Below are 22035 nucleotides of genomic sequence, written 5' to 3' on the forward strand. Positions count from 1 at the left end.
CTAGAGAACAGGGATCCTTTCAGTTGCTGCTCTGGAGGCTTAAAATATTTACCCTCCTTAATGCATTCCTAATTCAAAGCATCTCCTAATCACCTTAAACCCAGCTTTTCATGTACTGAATTCCTTGGCAGGTTTATAACTTTCTGTGAGAGAAGTCAGTAGTCCCTAGAAAAGGAAGAATTGTCAAGTGAAATTCTTATTTGCCAAATCTAGTCACCATACTGGTTTGATCTTCTGTTAGGGATCTGGAAAGGAGGAATGTAGTGCACTTGCCCTCTAAGCTAGAAAGGATCTGATGCATACCCACCACTTGCCCTGCCTTTATTTCTGCCCTCTCACTGCCCACCTGGATTTCAGGGTCAACCCATAGACTACTGAGAAAAAAAAAAAAAAAAAGCTTGTAGCAAAGTGACTTTGATGCTCTAAAAATAGATGAGTGGGCAAAAGTAAGGAACATCTGGACAGACCAGCACTTACTATCTTCCTTATTTTCTGAACTCATGGCTTCTAATACCCAGACTGCAAGAAACACTTATCAGAGTATGAATGCTAGCTCTCTCTTTGCTAGTCATGTGGTTTTCAGATAAGTGATTTCACTTCAGCAAGCCTCTATTTCCAAAATCTCAGAGTAGATCAAAGAGAATAATATATACTTTGTAGGGTTGTTGAATAATGTGTGTAAAAAAACTTTACAAATGCTTGTGAAAATTTAAACAAAATCTTAATTTTGTGTGTATGTATGTAATATGCATATATAGTGAGTATATAGAATTCTGAAAATTTAACCTTGACAATTAAAAAAAAATGTTTCTACTAGGTAAAATCTTGGGTCTCATCCATCCATAAGCTTTTCTAGTCAATATATATATATATCCTGACCCTCAATTTATTTAGCACTGGCTTTCAAATTTTCTCCATGGAAAATAGTAGGCTAACTTGATTCTGAAAGCCTTTGATAGCATACCAAATGCATACAATCTTGGAAGTCACTATGACTTTTAGAAAACGTGGAGTCCAGACTCTTAGTACTACTTGAGAAACTTATTTGGACATCACATACAATCCCATGCTGGGTGCAGGATGATTCCCTCCCCAGGAAGCAGCCCATAAGCTTTTCCTATCAGCCAGGAGGCCCCTCCTGCTCACCCTCCTTGTCAAAACAATAAAGATGCAACTACAAAGTGTAAGGAGTGTAGGAGACAGGTTGACAGCTTGATGGAATTTTCAGTCAGCTCCCTGACACACATGGAATTCTTATTTTTCTGACAATCTGAATGTTTTCTAGATACCTATGAGAGTGAGCAGGAGGTAGGAGTTGGTCCCTCCATTGTCCCAAGACCATTACTATTGGAGGTGAAAATTGTCATATGCAACAAGGTCTATAAAAAGGAACACAAATAGGTACTCTTCTCTGATGTTTGAACTATTTGAGAGCATTTAGAAATTCTTATGAAGGGGTTCCCGGAAGATGGTGGACTGAGAAGCTGCTAGTGGCTTGAGCTCTGACCACATCTTCTGAAAACAGTAGGATTCTCTGCCTTTAGTAGGCCAGTCAATAAGCAGCCCTAGCGGTGACACCAAGGAGGTGACTATAACATAATTTGGGTTAAGAAATAGAGTAGAAAAAAAGGGAAAAAATTTTTTTCCTTTTAATTATTAAGCACACCTCCTCCCACCCCCATAACCAGTCCCTGGGGACCAGCTCCTAGCAGGCTCCCCTGCTGAGCTTCTGTCTTTACCAAATTCCTGTCCAACCAGGGAGTATCATTCATTCTAAATCTATACCCTTCTGAAACCTCTGGCCTTTTTTTCTTTCTAAGTAGCCAACCCCACCCACCTCACCCCGCATAGCTAATTAAATAATTAAAAATAAATAAATTTAAAAAAACTCATTCCTTTCACCGCTCTTTTATGACTGTTCTTTTTCTTATCTTTTTCTTTTTTCTCTCTCTTATTTTTTCTTTTTATCATTCTTGTCATCCTTTCTTCCTTAATCCTACAGCTTCCAAAGCCACAGGCCCCATCACTCCTGTAAGAATGGCATACATCAAAAAGGACAGCAGCAACAAATACTGGAGAGGTTGTGGGGACAGAGGAACCCTTTTACATTGTTGGTGGGAATGTAAATTGGTACAGCCTCTGTGGAGAGCAGTCTGGAAAACTCTCAAAAGGCTAGACATGGACCTTCCATATGATCCAGTAATTCCTCTCCTGGGGTTATACCCCAAGGACTCCATAACACCCAACCAAAAAGAGGTGTGTACTCCTATGTTCATAGCAGCACAATTCATAATAGCTAAAACCTGGAAGCAACCCAGGTGCCCAACAACAGATGAGTGGCTGAGAAAGCTGTGGTATATATATACAATGGAATACTATGCAGCTATTAAGAACAATGAACCCACCTTCTCTAACCCATCTTGGACAGAGCTAGAAGGAATTATGTTAAGTGAGCTAAGTCAGAAAGATAAAGATGAGTATGGGATGATCCCACTCATCAACAGAAGTTGAGTAAGAAGATCTGAAAGGGAAACTAAAAGCAGGACCTGACCAAATTGTAAGTAGGGCACCAAAGTAAAAACCCTGTGGTGAGGGGTAGACATGCAGCTTCCTGGGCCAGTGGGGGGTGGGAGTGGGTGGGAGGGATGGGTCATAGTCTTTTGGTGGTGGGAATGGTGTTTATGTACATTCCTAGTAAAATGTAGTCATATAAATCACTAGTTAATTAATACGAGAGGGGGGAAATTAATTGTATGTCTCTAAGTTTTCAAAACACAAACTGAATCTTTTCAATATATAGGCTGTGTAATTGATAAGCAGACTCTCCAAAAGCCTAGACCAAGTAGATCAGAAGCAACCAATAGCACAGCTATATACAAGATACTGGGTACTGTACAGCAAACCCTAACAAAAGGACTTTTCAAAGTTAACCCAATTACCAAATAATGTGATGATAACTTTAACTATCGATTGTCTTTTTGAACCCTAAGACAGCAGGAACCGCACATCTCCACTATAGAGCCTCTACTTCCCCCAGTCCTGGAACCCTTGGATAGGGCCCACTTTCCCGTATGCCTCTCCCAATCCATATCAAATAATATTGCATCTGCCAATCACAACCTAATTAACACAACAATTGCCACCTCAACATGCTTCACTTCAGACTGTGTACAGAGACTTCACGTGTGGAATGACAACCTTTCAGCTTCATTACTCGGGTGAGATCTTTCCTTTCATAGTATACTCTAATTCCATCTCAGGTGGTTCACTTTCTAACAAAGTCCCAAAACCTAGATATACACCAGTTTCTGTGAGAGAGAGCTTATGTTCACACGTATCCATAAACTACTGCAAAATATATACCTGAAAGCAGAAGTACACTAGTTTACAGTGAGTACCCCCCTAATACTTCCTCTCCACTATTCCAAGCTTTGGGTCCATGATTGCTCAACAATTTTTTTGGCTTCGTATGTTGACTTTCTTTTCAGTCACCAGGTTCCAGACGTCATCAGGATGCCGTACAGGCTTCCCTGGACTGAAGGCCCCACCAATTTGTCCTGGAGCTCAACTTCCCCAGAGACTCACCCTACTAGGGAAAGAGAGAGGCAGACTGGGAGTATAGACTGACCAGTCAACACCCATGTTCAGCGGGGAAGCAATTACAGAGGCCAGACCTTCTACCTTCTGTGACCCACAATGACCCTGGGTCCATGCTCCCAGAGGGATAGAGAATGGGAAAGCTATCAGGGGAGGGGGTGGTATATGGAGATTGGGTGGTGGGAATTGTGTGGAATTGTACCCCTCCTACCCTATGGTTTTGTTAATTAATCCTTTCTTAAATAAAAAATAAATAAATAAATAAATAAAAAAGAAATTCCTTGAAAAACGTGATTGCTATTATACAAGGATATTTGATCTAATGCCTAGCTTTTAAACCCATGTAGTTAGTTTAAGCTTTGAGACAGTTATTGCAGCCCTAGTTTAACCTAGAGATAGTCTCAGCCCCCAAAAGTATAAAAGTAGGCATCTTAAGAAGTTCAACCGTGGTCTGGGTGGTGGCACACCTGGTTGAGTGCACAAGTTACAGTGTGCGAGGACCAAGGTTCAAGTCCCCAGTCCCCACCTGCAACGGAAAAGCTTCACAAGTGGTGAAGTAGTGCTGCAGGTGTCTCACTGTCTCCCTGTCTATATCCCCCTTCCTCTAAAGTTCTGGCTATCTTTATCCAATAAGTAAATAGAAAGATAATTAAAAGAAAAGAAAAGTTCAGCCAGTTGCCTTCTTAAATCCATGCTAGTCTAACATAACTCCAATTAATAAAACTAAAAAATGGTTAAGTGAGGACAAAAATACGTCATCTGGTAGAGTATATATTTTACCATGTGTGAGGACATGGCTATGAGTCTCCCATATACCACATGGGAGTTATCATTCACAATATATGATCTTCTCTCTCAGATTAAAAAAAAAAAGGAAAAAAGAATCTTTCAGTAGTAGTGGGATTGTGTGGTGAGAAGCCCAGCATGCTAAAAGTTACATAATTAATTAATTACTAAATAGGCATGAATGATATATCAGCCTCTGTGCCTATTACCTGATGCATTAAATAAAACTTTGAAGTAATGAAAAAATGTGTTTGAGGTCATGCTAAAATGTGTTTTGGCCAGCAAAGAGTTTGGTCATGACTTGAACCCATGTTTAACTACTGCAGGCAATACCAAATAAAGGAGCCTCTTCTTTACTAATTGGCTCCATATTTGATCAGAACAATTTATCAGTGTTCTCTTCTGGCATGAAAAACTCAGTGCCTGCTCCAGTCGAGGCAAGTGACTAGGAATGCCAGATAGATCTTACAGATACAAATGCAAACAAACAAATGAAATCAAGGAGGATAAAGAGCATCCTTAATGTCCAAATATGACTCGTGTGTTGTTTTCCTTGGCATTTACAGGAAAGTATGTCACCAGCACTCTACTATAGATGTCATACTCCAGAAAGGCAAGCAGCTGGGATGGCTGGGCATCCGACAAATTCAGAAGTAGGAGAATTCATAGGTTTTTTTGAAATCATGAGTTCAATGTGGCACAGATGGGGACCATTATATGAGGGTTTCCCTGATTTTCCTACTTCCCAAACAATAGACTGGGATGCTCATCTATTTTATCAAATGCAGGAAAAAAAGGAGGGAGCATAAGATAATGATTCCATTACCTGTTATTGCTAAGGCAGTGGATCATTTTGACAAAATCAGGGGTACTATTTACTCACCCAGAGCTGGCACTGTGCAAAATATTTAATACATTTTCTTGTTAACCACACAACCACCTTAGGAGGTGGCTCTGCTATGCCAGGTTTATAGACAAGGAAATTGAATTTTAGATTAAGCAATCTGGTTAAGATCCCCCAGGGTGGTGCTGAAGCTGGGATGCAAATACAAGTTGGTTTAACTTCAAAGCTTCTTAACTTCTAAGCCATAATAAACATAACAGCACGCAATAATATAAGGGACTGACGTAGATGTTAATTCATTTGCTATATAATTATGGAATATGTACTGCATGTTACAAGACTCTGCCATACAATGGTGGTGATCTCTAACTTCTAGTGACAGAGTTCCCAGTGCTCTCTGTCTCATGAGTATATTCTGGACCCCTCCAGTGGGCTTGCTAAGACACAGAGTGTTGGACCTGCCTAGCATTTCTGCTTCTTTAGTAGATCTTGATGGAGTACAAGAACTAACCTGCCTGCCTGCATTCCTTTTTTTCCCCTTCTTTTAATTATTATTATTTTTAGGAAGGGTTTTATGCCTGCATGATTCTTTTTTTCCTTAAATAGAGGATATGAGACAGAAAGGGAGACAAAGTAAAGGATTCTATGATGCAGTACTGCTCCACAGCTCAGGAACCGTCTCCCTGCAGGTACTCTCATGTGGTGGCCAGGAATTTGAATCCTGGTTGTCACACATGCTAGTGTGTTCTTTACCAGGTGAGCTCTCTCACCCCACCCCAAAGAACTAGCATTTCTAACAAATTCCTAGGAGATGGAGGTGGTCCTGGGGCCATGCTTTGGGAACCACCTAACACTCACATCATTACACTGATGAGAAACTTTGGTTCTGAGAGGTTAAGTTGGAAGACTTCTTTATCTGGGGGTCATCCATCAGTGCACACATAGGTTTACTTCATGTTTGGATGATCGTAATGTTTCTATGAGCATAGAAGTAATACAAACTTTAGAATTAATGTTTTCACATTCTTCAGATAAATACTTAAAAGTGGTATTGCTGGTAGTTACAATTTTAGTTTCTTATGGAGTCTCCATACCATATTCATTGCAACTACTCTAATTTATATTCTGACCAATAATGTGTAAGTTTATTTTTCTTCACATCCTCACCAACACTTGTTTCTAGTTTTTGGTGTGTGTGTGTGTGTGTGTGTGTGTGTTTTTTTTTTTTACATTTTTAATGGTTTACAGTCAACAGTAAAATACAGTAGTTGGTACATGTGAACATTTCTCAGCTTTCCACATAACATTCTAACCCCCACTTTGGTCTTCTTCTGCAACACTCCCCCCCCCAGAGATTTCTAGTATATTTTTTATTGGGGGGATTAATGGTATACAGACAATAGTAAATACAGTTGTTGGCAAATGTGTAAAATTTCTTAGTTTTCTGCAAAACACTATGATCCCAGCCTAGGTCCTCCTCTACCATCTTGCACCAAGATCTGAAAACAACCCCCTCACCACCCCCAAACCCTTTACTTTGGTGAAATACACTAAACCCAGTCCAACTTCTGCTTTGTGTTTCCCCTTCTGTTCTTCTGTTCTTATTTCTCTCTCTCTCTCTCTCTCTCTCTCTCTCCATCCAGGGTTGCCACTAGGGGTTGGTGCCAGCACTACAAATCTACTCACTGCTCCTGATGTACATTCTTTCCACTTTATTGGATAGAACAGAGAAATTGAGAGTGGAGGGGGAGATAGAGAGGGAGAAAAACAGACACCTACAGACCTGCTTCACCACTTGTAAAGCATCCCCACTATGGGTGGAAAGCCAGGGGCACAAACCCAGATCCTAGTGTGGTCCCTGCACTTTGTACTATGTGTGCTTAATGTGGTGCCACCACCAGGCCCCCTCATCTTCAGTCTGTGAGTGAGATTATCCCATATTCATTCTTCTGTTTCTGGATTATCTCATTTAATACAATTCCTTCAAGCTCCATCCAAGATAAAGAGGGTGAATTTGTCATTTTTAATAGCTGAGTGGTATTCCATTGTGTATATATACCACAACTTTCTCAGCTACTCATCAGTTGTATTACATGTGCTTAATGGACTACTACTTTTGTGCTATAATATTGTGATAGGATGGATGGAAGTTGAAGTGATTATGCCAACTGAAATAACTTAGAAAATGGAAGACAATTACAGAATGGTTTCACAAATATGTGGAATATGTCACTTATATTATCAGAGCAGATATACCAGTAAAACACACCAAAACTTGTTCTTTAGACTCTGAAAAATATGGTGGTCAACAGGAGGGAAGATGGGAGTGAGAGAAACGTGTAGAGAGAACCAATTTGATACTGTGGTGGCACTAGAACTTTGGTTATGAGTGGGTAAGCATAGAGAGAGAGAGATGTGAAGCTATACTGTCAAAATCATATGTCATTGTAAATCAAAGGAAAAATCAATAAAGTTTGGGTTTTTTAATGTAGCAAGTAGAGAGAGAGAGAGAAAGAGAAGTTGGAAGACACTCAGGAACAAAATCATCTTTAAATTAGGAGTTTTCACACTGGCCCACCCCAGCCTAGTTGGCCCTCCAGCGATGCAAGATCTAATACAAATGCCATCCATGAGTTAAATCTCTGCTCAAAACCCTATATTATTCCATATGGCTTTTACTATATGGAGAAAGATAAAAACATCACTATGGCTGTCTGATGGTCATTCATCTGCCAGTCACTGACTTTTTAAAAAATATTTTTATTTGTTTGTTTATTATTGGATAGAGACAGAGAGAAATTGTGAGGAGAGGAAGAGATAGAGGAGGAAGGAGACAGAGAGATACCTGTAGCCCTGCTTCACTCATGAAGCTTTCTTCCTACAGGTGGGGATCAGGGGCTTGAACCTGGGTCCTTGTGCACTGTAATGTGTGTGCTTAACCAAGTGAGCTACTGCCTGAGACCCCAGTCATTTCTTTCCCTATTCCTTTCCTCTCTTGCTATACTTTTGTCAGAGCCTCAAAAATGCCCAAATTTTATGGTGTCATTCATTCAAATAAACTTCTACCATCCTCCTTTGACTCCTTTTCCCCCTTCCTCTATCTAAAGAGATTCAAGTTCTGATTTTAGTTTCTAAACATAGTCACCACTGAGTCCTAGATCAAGTGCTTTGGTCCCATGTTATACACGGTAGTTGCACTCTTTACTCCTGTCTGTAGTACCTGTTAGTCTTGCCATTGGTGATTCATGTGACTCTATTGCAAACCATCAGATCTCCAAGACTGCAATCTCCCAAAAGGTGAACAGACTCATAGTGCTCACTGTGGAATGCCCAGAGACTAACACAGTCATCCTAGAGTATGACCACAGAACTGCTTAAAAAGGAAGTGATCTGACATGATAGTATACATAGAAAAACCTAAGAAATCCAGCAAGAAGCTTTTGGAAATCATCAGGCAATACAATAAGATGTCAGGCTACAAAATTAACTTCAAAAGTCAGTGGCATTCCTCTATACAAACACTAAGTTAGAAGAAGATGAAATCCAGAAATCAATTCCTTTTACTATAGCAACAAAAATAATAAAATATCTAGGAGTAAACTTAACCAAAGAAGTGAAAGACTTGTATACTGAAAATTATGAGTCACTACTCAAGGAAATTGAAAAAGACACAAAAAAGTGGAAAGATATTCCATGTTCATGGGTTGGAAGAATTAACATCATCAAAATGAATATACTACCCAGAGCCATCTACAAATTTAATGCTATCCCCATCAAAATCCCAAGCACATTTTTAGGAGAATAGAACAAATGCTACAAATGTTTATCTGGAACCAGAAAAGACCTAGAATTGCCAAAACAACCTTGAGAAAAAAGAACAGAACCGGAGACATCACACTCCCAGATCTCAAACTGTATTATAGGGCCATTGTCATCAAAACTGATTAGTACTGGAACATAGTAGACACACTGACCAGTGGAATAGAATTGAGAGCCCAGAAACAAGCCCCCACACCTCTGGACATCTAATCCTTGACAAAGGTGCCCAGACTATTAAATGGGGAAAGCAGAGTCTCTTCAACAAATGGTGTTGGAAAAAATGGGTTGAAACATGCAGAAGAATGAAACTGAACCACTGTATTTCACCAAATACAAAAGTAAATTCCAAGTGGATCAAGGACTTGGATGTTGGACCAGAAACTAACAGATACTTAGAGGAAAATATTGGCAGAACTCTTTTCCGCATATATTTTAAAGACATTTTCAATGAAACGAATCCAATTACAAAGAAGACTAAGGTGAGCATAAACCTATGGGACTAAATCAAATTAAGAAGCTTCTGCACAGGAAAAGAAACCACTACCCTAACCAAGAGATCTCTCACAGAATGGGAGAAGATCTTTACATGCCATACATCAGACAAGTGGCTAATAACCAGAATAAATAAAGAGCTTGCTGAATTCAACAACAAGAAAACAAATGACCCCATCCAAAAATGGGGGGAGGACATGGACAGAGTATTCACCACAGAAGAGATCCAAAAGGCTGAGAAACAAAAGGAAAAATGCTCCAAGTCTGTGATTGTCAGAGAAATGCAAATAAAGACAACAATGAGATACCATTTCACTCCCGTGAGAATGTCATACATCAGAGAAGATAACAGCAGCAAATGCTGGAGAGGTTATGGGGTCAAAGGAACTCTCCTGCACTGCTGGTGGGAATGTCAATTGGTCCAACCTCTGTGGAGAACAGTCTGGAGAACTCTCAGAAGGCTAGAAATGGACCTTCCCTATGACCCTGCAATTCCTTTCCTGGGGATATATCCTAAAGGAACCCAATACACTCACCCAAAAAGATCTTTGTATACCTATGTTCATAGCAGCACAATTTGTAATAGCCAAAACCTGGAAGCAACCCAGGCTGAGCATGTTGTGGTATACATACACAAAGGAATACTACTCAGCAATTAAAATGTTGATTTCACCATTTTCAGCCCATCTTGGATGGAACTTGAAAAAATTCATGTTAAGTGAAATAAGTCAGAAATAGAAAGATAAATATGGGGATGATCACAATCTCAGGCAGAAGTTGAAAAACAAGATCAGAAGAGAAAACACAATTAGAACCTGAACTGGAATTGGTGTATTGCACCAAAGTAAAAGACTCTGGGGTGAGTGGGGGGGGGGGGGAATACAGGTCCAAAAAGGATGACAGAGGACCTAGCGGGGGTTGTACTGTTATATGGAAAACTGGGAAGTGTTATGCATATACAAACTATTGTATTTACTGTCGAATGTAAAACATTAATTCCCCAATAAAGAAATTAAAAAAAAAAAAAGGAAGGATAGCGGAAGAAATGAAGGACAAAAAGGAAAAGTGACTAGAAGGGGCTAGAAGTAGGAAAGGCTTAAGAGGAAAAGGGAGAGAAAAAAAGAGTAAAAGGTAAAGAAAGAAAGAAAGAAAGAAAGAAAGAAAGAAAGAAAGAAAGAAAGAAAGAAACAAAGAAAGAAACAAAGAAAGAAACAAAGAAAGAGAAAATGAAAGAAACAAGAGAGAAACAGACATATAGACAGAAAAAGCAAAAGGAAAGGAAGGGTGCCAGGCAAAGAGATAGTGATAAGAAAGATGAGTGATAGAGAGTGATTACGACAGTATGGTGGGGATAACCAAGGAAGAATGTGCATCTAGGTGGGACTCCAGCGTGCAGACTCCAGGGGAAGGTGGGGTCCACAAGTCATCTCTGCCATTCAGTTAAGGAGCCTAAGCATAGTTTGACTAGGTGATGATTGAGAGATGTTGTTGGGTTTATTGTGGAACAAGCTAGACAAGCTGTTGGGTTTATTGTGGAACAAGCTAGACAAGATCAGGGTGCCTGGTGGCCAGCCTGGGGAAAGATACTCAGGGCTGTGGCTGTAACTGAATTAACTGAATGGATGTTCATGAGAACAGACGAGGCTTCTTCTTGCTATGCAGTTCAACTTTTTTTTTCCAGTTGAATTTTCTTCTTAATAACAGCAATAATATTCTGGAAAGCAACGGCTGCCTATCAGGTGTGTTGTTGGGGAAGCGGATGGGCCTCTGGGGTCATATAATAGCCCTGATGATACATGAAAGCACTGAGCAGCCGGATGTCAGGGAGATGAGCACACAGAGTAGAAATCAACTTTATCTGCTCTTGACTTCAGGTTTCAATAATCAGACTCTAGTTCATGATCCTTTCTGCTGCTCTCTTACTTGTGGCTATAACTGCCAGTGCACCACTGAATCAACCTTTTCATAATATAATAATAATTAGAACATAGTGGTAATAATAGCTTATTAACATTTGAGTTTTCTATGTGCCAGGCAGCAAAGGTAAACTTATTGCATAATCCTATTTTTAAATGCCAACTATAGTGTCAGGAGATAGCTTAGCCAGTAAAGCACCTGCCTTACTCTGTTTGGTGCCATAGGTTCAAGCCCTGGCACATGAAAGCGCCATGAGCATCACAGGGGGAGCTCCTTGCATGGTGCAGTGATATTGGGGTATCTCTCCTCTCTCTTCTCTTCCTCTCTCTAAAGATAATACAAAATTGTGCTGGAGAGGCCAGTGAATGGCATCATACATGCTTAAGGCCCTGGGTTAATTCTCCAGTCTCCTATAAAAAATTTAATGCCATACAAAAACTATGAGAGAGGTATTATACCCATTTTTACAGATAAAGACACAGTTTCAAGACACAGTTTCTCATGACCTCACCTGGAAATGGGAAAAGCTACAATGAAAATCAGTTCTGAATGCAGTCAGCACTCTTGCATTCATCCTGTCTCCATATAATGTCAGTGCATCCGTTGGGGCTCCTTTCTTACTCCTTTCCCTTTCTTCTTTCATTCACTGTATAACTTTGTTGGTTGGTTTGTTTTGTTCTGTTATTATCACTAGGGCATCACTGTCCCAGGATGATTTTTTTTTTCAGATAGAGAAAGACAGAAGCAGAGGGGGAAAGTACATACAACAGTAAAGAAGATTCCTCCAGTGTGGAGACCAGGCTTGAGCCCGGACTGTATGCATGGCAAGATAGAAGCACTATCCAAGTGAACTATTTTGCTGGCTCACCATACAGATATTTATAAATAAACATAAATATGCCATGTTGAGCTTGACACTCAGCATACAATCATGAAGAGGTTACACCATTCTTGTCTTCATGGATACAGTAGCCTGGGACTTAACTGGAAATCTACCATCATAAGCAGTTCCCATGCTGATTCTGCCTCTCTCCTAGAGAAGTAGGCTGTGTCCATAAAAGATGTAATCTCCTTGAGGGGATTTCATGGCTCCTGTGTTACAGGAAAAATGCATAATACAATAAAAAGCTTGCCAAACTCAACAACAAGAAAACAAATTACCCCATCCAAAAATGGGGAGAGGACATGAACAGAATATTCACCATGGAAGAGAACTGAAAGGCCGAGAAACATGAAAAAATGCTCCAATTCATTGATTGTCAGAGAAATGCAGATAAAGACAACAATGAGATACCACTTCACTCCTGTGAGAATGTTATACACCAAAAAAGGTAGTAGCAACAAATGCTGGAGAGGTTGTGGAGTCAAAGTAACCCTCCTGCACTGCTGGTGGGAATGTCAATTGGCCCAGCCTCTGTGGAGAGCAGTCTGGAGAACTCTCAGAAGGCTAGAAATAGACCTAGCCTATGATCCTACAATTCCTCTCCTGGGGCTATATCCTAAGGACAAACACACCCATTCAAAAGGATTTATGTATACCTATGTTTTTGGCAGCACAATTTGTAATAGCCAAAACCTGGAAGCAACCCAGGTGTCCAACAACAGATGAGTGGTTGAGCATGTTGTGATATATATGCACAATGGAATACTACTCAACTATTAAAAATGTTGATTTCACTATTTTCAGCCCATCTTAGATGGAACTTGAAAAACTCATGTTTGTAAAAGGCAGTAGCCTTGAAATTCCCTTTTTATGCAGTTGTTTGTTAAGTGCTTTTAGTATGAGTTGCTTGTAGTATGAGGTGTAAAATTCCTTGCCCCTTCCCCCTTGAATAAGCAGGACCTAATCAGTTAAGGCCACCCATTGTTCAAAGGACCCTGCCTGAGGACAAGCCTTATCAGGACCTTATCAGTGAAGGCCACCCATTGTTCGAAGGACCCTACATGGGGACAAGCCTTATCAGGACCTTTGAACAGACTTTGTGGTGTGCTGTCTACCGGATGGGTGGTCATAGCCAATGGCAGGAGGATGTGCCTGGTTGAATTCTATTGGTTGTGTGATCTTACTATATTTGAAACTAGCCCGCGCTTTGCTTTGAATGGATCATGCTTTTGCTAAGTTTGAAATGATTGGATCTTGTGTTTGCTATAGCCTGTTATTGGATGTAGGTTGATAAGGTGATGTGCTCCCCCTCCCTGAGTGTAGTCTGAATTCCTATAAATTGTATGGTTTGAGCCCTGTTCGGGGTTGAGCTTGGTAGACTAACACCAGTCACCATCTCGGCCCGGATTGCAATTCGTCAATAAACATCTTTGCTTCCTTACAGTGGATGGTGGTTTGATTTATGCTCGCTAACAATGTTAAGTGAAATAAGTCAGAAACAGAAGGATAAATACGAGGATGATCTCACTCTCAGGCAGAAGATGAAAAACAAGATCAGAAGAGAAAACACTAAGCAGAACTTCGAGTTTAGTTGGTGTATTGCACCAAATTAAAAGACTCTGGGGTAGGTAGAAGGGAGACTTCAGATCCTAGAATAGGATAGCAGAGGACATAGTGAGGGTTGTATTATGTGGAAAAGTAAGAAATGTTATGCATGTACATATTATTGTATTTACTGTCGACTATAAAACATTAATCCCCCAATAAAGAAATTTAAAAAAAGAAAAAAGAAAAACAAAGAAAAGAAAATAAATCCATAATACAGCTCTCCAGTATTACAGCTCAAAAGTAACCAAAGAATGAGAGTGAGGCTACATGGAGGGCAGGGAGTTAGCTTTATTTTTCGTTAATGCATTTCAGGTCAATTCCTACCAGGCCTAAACAACTTTTCAATCTCAGCTCCCAGGCTTTTATCTTTTTTTAGCTGGGTGAGGCACAAGCTGATTGGTAACAGAGTCCATCTAAGGTGCTGACAAAATCAAAAGTGAAAGCAGGTTGGCTACAGTCTGTCCGAGTCCACTAGTAGGATACTGGAATGTGGAAGTGAAAGTCTCTTTCATTCCTTTGCCTGTGGATTTTTCATTTCACTTTAACAACATCAGGTGGCCCTCAGCTTCTGGAGAGAAAATTCTACCAATAAAACCCAAAGAGTAGGATCCACACTAGTTCATTCTAAGCAGAAACATGGCTTCTTTCAACATTACCTACCTGTTATCACAGTCTAGTTATTAAACGTAGAAATTCAGTATTCAAAAATCCTGAATTCACATACTGATACTTCATCCTAGCTCTGTGATCTGAAGCAACATACTTAATCTCTCTGTGTCTGTTTCCTCTATTAAAAATGGAAAAAGACAGTATTTAACCCAATAGACAGTTATGGAAATTATTGGACTCAGTATACTTTATCTCTTATCTCCTTGTGAACTGCTATATCAGTTTAACTATCATAAAATAAGTGAACTCTATCTCAGAGGCCAAAGTCAACCTTTATAATATTTAAGATAAAGATAGTCTCTTTGGGGGCTGGATGGTGGTGCACCTGGTTGGACAACACATTTTTCCAACACAAGGACCTAGGTTCAAGCCCCTAGTCCCTACTTAAAGCTCATGAGTGGTGAAGCAGTGCTACAGGTTTTCTCTTTTTCTTTCCCTCTCTTCCCTATCAATTTTTCTGTCTCTATCCAATTAATAAAAACTGTTAAAAACCAGAAACTTTTAAAAAAGGTAAGTCTCTTGGACCCAATCATGATTTACTGTTAAGGAATTAAAATTAACTTGTGTGATGATCAAATGAGGCTTGTGCACATGTGGACACAGCTGGGAAGAAATATAAATATATATATATATATATATATATATATATATATATATATATATATTTTATTTTTTTTTTTTTCTAACTGAAAGCCATTATGGACTTGCACTGCCTATCAACATTGGAGGTTTCCAGAAATAGACAGGTAGAATCTTGCTCTATGAGAGGTTCCTAAAGGATCTTAGTCCTCTAAAAAAGGCGAGGTCCTATTTCATAGGGCCATTCATTAGAGAATAAGAGTTTTAACCATTCCAGTGAGTTCCCAAGTCTTAGACCTTCTTGACGATACTAAGAAGAAGTTAATCCCCAGTCTTTCGATTATTCAGGAAGGATAAGACAGAGTCACATCTTGTTCTCTAAATTTTCAGAAGTTCCATTTTCTATATAGCTATAGGCCCCTGAGGACTGGGAGATCTAGCAACATAAGTTTGAGGGAGAGAAGACCAGATGTTTCTAAGACCACTGCTGAGTATAATAAGAAGGGTATTGAATTAGAAATTGCTGGCCTTGCATATTGGGATTCAAAGTTGATCTCTCCTAATTACTAACACTGCACCTGGGAAACAACATTCACCTTCATAACCTGAGAAATTATAAACATATAAATATAGCTAAATTTCACTGGAAATTTGTTATGTTCCACCAGTGCTCTGGACTCATAAGTTCTGACTTAGGCTGGGACCCGCATCACCCCCACTATACAGAAGAAGAAGCTGAGTTTTAAAGTGGTTAGGAAGGTGAATCTAAGGTCAAATACAGGGGGTCTAACTCTAGAGTTTATGGTCTGACCTCTTTCCTAACAAGGAGAGTTGCCATAAGAGCTAGTTGAATAATGGTTCCAAAGAGAAAGGGCTAGGAAACAGCTAGTATTTGACATAATTTGGTGCCTGTCTTTGTTTCTATTTTATGTGCCTGCCTGCCAGTTGAAGAATAGAAACTAAGGATAACTAGAGCATGGGGTGATAGGTGGGGGATATTAGGTGGGATAAGGCCATGAAAGTGGGCCTCATTCAACTACTAATCCACATTGGATGCAAAAAAAAAAATGTATAAATCTGCAAAGGATATTCAGAATGTGGGATGGCATAGGCAAAAGGCTATGTAAACTGAAATTTACAAGATCACTAGGAATGATGCTCTTTATCTGGGAATAACTCAATAGCAGTCCCTCATGAGCTCAACAAATAATTCTTCTAAAACATATAAAAGCAGCTACAACAAAGGGCTGGGCAGTGGTATATCTGGTTGAGTGCATACATTACCATGAGCAAGAATCCAGGTTTGAGCTTCATAAGAGGTGAAGCAGGACTATAGGTGTTTCTCCCGCTCTGTCTCCCTTTCCCCTCTCAATTTCTCTCTGTACTATCAAATAAAATTAAAAAAGGAAAAAATGGCTACCAGGAATGGTGCATCCATAGTGCCAGCACCAAGCCCCAGTAATACTCTGATGGCAAAAAAAAAAAAAAAAAAAATCTTTTGGGGGAAAAAAAAAAAAACAACTACAACAGTTTTTTTCCTTTTATTTTTTTCCTTTGTTATTCACAAGTGTTTGCTGTGCTTCTCATGTGATAAGGTACACGCACAACAAGAATAAAACCCAGTTGCTTGTACATAGATTGAGGGAGGGGTAAAGATGAGCAAAGCAGCGATCAATAAGGATAATAATGATAATAGCTAAACACTTTATGTCTGCTCCTATGTTAAGTGCTTCCTAAGCATCAGCTCATGTAATGCACATAGAAACTCTCAAAGGAATGTAAATGAGGAAACTGAGAAGTGGAGTAGTTTACAAAAGGAGATGAACTTTGTGCTTAAGACTGCCTCCCGGCTCCATGCCTTCTCCATTCTTCTCTGGAAAGCAAGGATGGGAAGGCTGGATAGTCTGAGGATAAGGAATAGCCAGAGGCCCACTGCTAAGTGAAAGGGAATGCTGGATCATCTTTGAAATTAATTTCACAATTAATCAAAGTTTTTTTCTCTTCTTCCAGCTCACAGAAAGTTTAAATAGTGATATGGCAAAGGCATAACAGGCAGAGAAAGTGGAGCTATTGAGGGCCTGAGGCTGGTGGAGGCTTTGCTGCCATCTTTCACGCCTGTTTCTTTGGTCAACTTTGACACTGGACCTTGGGAAGAGATGAACATGGAGAATCTTGAGAAAGGGCAGGTCTAAAAGCAACATGCAGGATGTATCCTTTGCCATATTTCACTGACTCGAGTTCAGATATGTGGCCCCTAGATGCAGGGCAGTGGGTGGGCAGTGTGATTTAGAAATGCCATTGCTGGCTGGGGAGCTGCCTATACAGCAGGTCTGTCTACCAAAGAGGAACATAGAAGGGGGCAGATGTCTAGGTCACACATTAGCGATGCTGCAAGTCCTCTGTGGCACTTAAACAATAGGAATAAGCAGGAGTGGGGATACGGACAGGGAGGAAGAGAGAATAAAAGAGGAAGAGGGCCCTAGATGACAAGAGCTATACCAAGGAGACTTGAATTGTGTGTTGACAATGAAAGTCATTGGTGATTATAAGCAACAAGTGACAAGAGCAAACAGATACACTGGGAAAACCACTCTAGTTGCCAATAAAGACCTGATTTAAAAGAGGAAACTGTGGGGAGTCAGGCGGTTGAGCAACGGGTTAAGCATAGGTGACGCAAAGCGCAAGGACTTGTGTAAGGACCCCAGTTCTAACCCCCGGCTCCCCACCTGCAGGGGAGTCGCTTCACAGGTAGTGAAACAGGCTGTAGGTGTCTGTCTTTGTCTCCCCTCTCTGTCTTCCCCATCTCTCTTCATTTCTCTCTGTCTTATCCAACAACAACGACAACAATAACTACAACAATAAAACAAGAAGGGCAACAACAGAGAATAAATAAATGTTTTTGTTTTTGTTTTAAAAAAAGAATACCAAGAAAGATTTCTTTAAAAAAAAAAAAAAGAAGAAGAAGAAGAAACTGGGCAGGAAGCCAGTCGCATGGCTACTGCTGTGATCAGGGGAGAGATGCTGGAGCTAGAGGCAGAACAGCAGTAGAAGGCAGGTATAGATAAGAAATGCTCTAGTGTCTCAAATTCTTTATATGAAAAGTCAACTTAGCCCCCTAACTCCCACTACTCATGATTGCCCCACCCCTTTTCCTTCCCTTGCCCAATTTGCCTGCTTATCACTCTCAGATAAGAGTGAGAAAGTTGGGAGTCAGACGGTAGTGCAGTGGGTTAAGTGCACGCCAAGCAAAGCACAAGGACCCGCACAAGGACCCGCGTAAAAACCCCGGTTTGAGCCCCGGCTCCCCACCTGTAGGGGAGTCGCTTCACAGGCGGTGCAGCAGGACTGCAGATGTCTTTCTCTCCCCCTCTGTATTCCCCTCCTCTCTCCATTTCTCTCTGTCCTACCTAACAACAACGACATCAATAATAACTACAACAATTTAAAAAAAGGGCAACAAAAGGGCAAATAAGTAAATATTAAAAAAAAATTTTAAAGAGTGAGAAAGTCACTTCTTTGAAAAAGTTTTCCCTCCTTTTAGTCTCCATTTCAATTATCGATAATAATAATATACAGTCCTATAAGGTTATGTATGTGTGATATGAATGAATGAATATAAAGAGCAAATCACAGGATATGAGAGCTTATAGCTAACTGTGATTCTTATATTGCTGACTTAAGTAATTGAGTTTAAGTAGATGTTACTGTCTTTGATGTTCAATCATGGCATTATTATCAGAGATCAGACGAGGCTGGGTGTGTTCAGGCTGGTATGGTCTTAGATGATGGCTTTGATTTCTAACAAAATATTTTCAAAAAAAATTTTTTTCCAATAGAAAATTTTTATTTTTCCAAATAAAAATACTTTCCAAGCAACTATTCTCATGTAGTGATTTTAGAGATGGTTGTGTTTTTCCTACTGAAATTGAATTACTATCCAATTATGCCTAATCCCCCAGTATACTGATGATTCCTGTTCACCCCAGGCTACACAATTTAATATTAAAATGATATATGTTAATTAGATTACCAACACATGGGACCCTGCATAAAGTAGGAAAGTCTTAAGATGCCCTCTCTAGAGAGTCTATCTCTCCCATCTGTGTTTTCTCCTTTGAATTGGTTTGTCTGACACTAGGGAAAGCTCCCCATCCATAATGAATCTACTTTATTAACTGAGAGGCAGCCATATAACTGTCTGAAAGTTAAGGTCCACATTTCTTTCCAAAATCCATAATCTATTATCTGGCTATTTCTCTGTAACACTCTCTGTTCAGATGAGATCATGAGAAAGGTAAGAGTACCCAGAAAACGAGAAAGCAACAAACATCTAACACAGGTGAAAAGAACCACATTATAACAGTAATGTGACACTACAGAAATTAAGCAAATTCCAAAGAAATGTCTAACAGAAGTTTATTAAACAGAGTCAACAACAAATCCAGTGTCTTCAAGTTTCCAACATGAGTCTCCCTTATTTGATTATTTTGTTACTGTTGCTTTAAAAAAATGACAAGTCTATTTTTAAACAGGTTCACAAAGATTTGATTAGGGGCATTTTCCTCTCAGACCATCTGGTTGTGTGATTGTCATAGGAAAACTGTCTTCAAAGACTGCAAACATTGTGGCTTAAAGGCAAAACAATAAGACACTCTCGCTTAATGAAAAAAACAAAAACAACCAGCACAAATTTATTATATTATAGTTCTAGAGATTAGAAATCCAAAATTAGTTTACCTAGACTAAAGCCAATGTGTTAGCAATGCTCATGGTCCCTCTAACTCCACAGGAAGAATCTATTTCTTTCCAACATTTAGAGCTTGGCCACATACATTGGTTCATGAACATTATTTGATGATCACATGATCATTAAAGACCGAAGTGTAGCATCTTTATATCTCTGTCTGACTATTCTGCCTCCCTTTTCCATCAAGGTCTCTTGTGATTATATTGGGTCCACCTGAGTAGCTGAGGATAATTTCTCCACCTCAAGGTCTTTACCTAAGTCACAACAGTCACACAAAGTGCCATATTCACACGTGTCAGAGATTAGGATATGGGTATCTATACAAGACCATTATCTTGACTACCAGTCACAATGCAACCAGGTGTGGCTACTTTCTCATATTTGTCTTTAGGCTAACAGGTAAATCAGAAATGTAGCTTCCCAGGAAGTTCCCTCTACTAAAGCTGGTTGTCTTTCATAACTCAGATTATGGCTATGCCTGGGGCAGGCAAAGACCCCATGGTCTTCCCATTATGGGCTTGTGGAATTATATGGACTTTCCTTTGATTCCTTCATTTCTTTGTTTGTTTTTAACCACCAGGATTATTGCTGCCACTCAGTGCCAGCACTACAAATCCACTGCTCCTGATGGCCATTTTCCCCCCTCCTTTTAATTTTGATAGAACAGAGAGAACTGAGAGAGAAGTGGGATATAGAGAGGGAGAGAGAAAGATATACATGGGGGTCCAGTGGTGGTGCACCTGATTGAGCACACGTGTTACAGTGCGCAAGGGCCTGGGTTCAAGACCCCCATCCCCACCTGCAGGGGAAAAGCTTCACAAGTGGTAAAGCAGTGCTGTAGGTGTCTCTCTGTCTCTCTCTCCCCATATCCTCCTTCCTCTCAATTTCTGGCTGTCTCTATCCAGTAAAGAAATAAAGGTAATTAAAAAAAAAAAAAGAAAGAAAGGCATCTGAAGACCTGCTTTGAACCCAGGTCCTTGTGCACAGTAATGTGTGCACTTTTCTCTGATGGTAACCTTGAAACCAGATGCACACTACCTATCAGATATTGCTTGGGAGAAATGCTATTACAGGAGATTCAGACCCCTGAGAGATAGGCAGTCAAACGACAGCTTTAAACTATCCATAAAGTAAATGAGATCACATGATTTTGGCCTAAAATATTTGTTTACCAAAATTTAGTAAACTTGAGTGCAACTAGATTATATCTGGGAAATAATGTGAAAAAAAAATCATGAAAGAGTTGCAGTTGCAGCTATTATGCCAGTTTTGTTGAGGATGTTGATTACTTGTCAGCATGCATTTTTTACTAGAAACCACAGAGAAATTTTACCCTGGGTCTGAAATCCCAGGACTAATGGTGATTTTGCCTAGTAATTGGTCTGTTTCCAATGAAAGAGCCCAACAGATTCATATGTCTAATCATTTTCCTCTTCTTGTGTTCACTATTATAAAACTAAGCCAATCTTTAGTCTTCAATTTTGTTTCTTTAGAACATTATGGCCTGTATTTGGTGCAAACTTATTTTCTTACTCTCATCTCCTTTCCCCCCCAGTTCCTTCTTCTGCTTCACATGTCTATAAACTCCAAATAAAGTGTGATAAGAACCTTTATTTCCCCAGATTTTTTTCCCCTTGTGAGGCATGTATCCCTGGTACATTTCTCTTTGTTCCAAAAACAAGTTCAATAGTAATAATAATAAAAGCCATTAAAGAAAACCTTATTTTTTATTGCAACACCTGGCCCTCAGTTTTTTACATATATGTACTGAATGACTGACATGAAGAAACAGTCAAGCCATGAGAGAAATGTCTGCCATCCCTAACTTCTAGATCAGATTTTTCTCTCCCTTATCAAAAACTCACCTGACAGATGATATTCAAATCTGCAACCAGTCTCTGAGACTCTCTGAGTCTTAACATGCCAAGCTTGAGTAGCCATTTCTGAGGCTCACTCCCCCTACCCTCAGTACAACCATCTATTGGGTTGTTGGAAAAGTCATGACACATGACACTTTTGCATCGAAAAACATGAAAGGGGCCACGTGGTGGTGCACTCAATTGAGTACACACACTACCATATTCAAAGACCCTG

At 39.8% G+C, this 22035-nt stretch overlaps 1 protein-coding gene across 2 annotated transcripts in view; it reads right to left on the reverse strand.

The window, feature by feature from the left end:
* VAT1L (vesicle amine transport 1 like) overlaps positions 1-22035 on the reverse strand; it is a 179183-nt gene that overhangs the window by 125995 nt on the left and 31153 nt on the right. The gene's annotated exons all lie outside the window — the stretch shown is intronic.

Source organism: Erinaceus europaeus, chromosome 2 (assembly GCF_950295315.1).
Source record: "Erinaceus europaeus chromosome 2, mEriEur2.1, whole genome shotgun sequence".
Lineage (NCBI taxonomy): Eukaryota > Metazoa > Chordata > Mammalia > Eulipotyphla > Erinaceidae > Erinaceus > Erinaceus europaeus.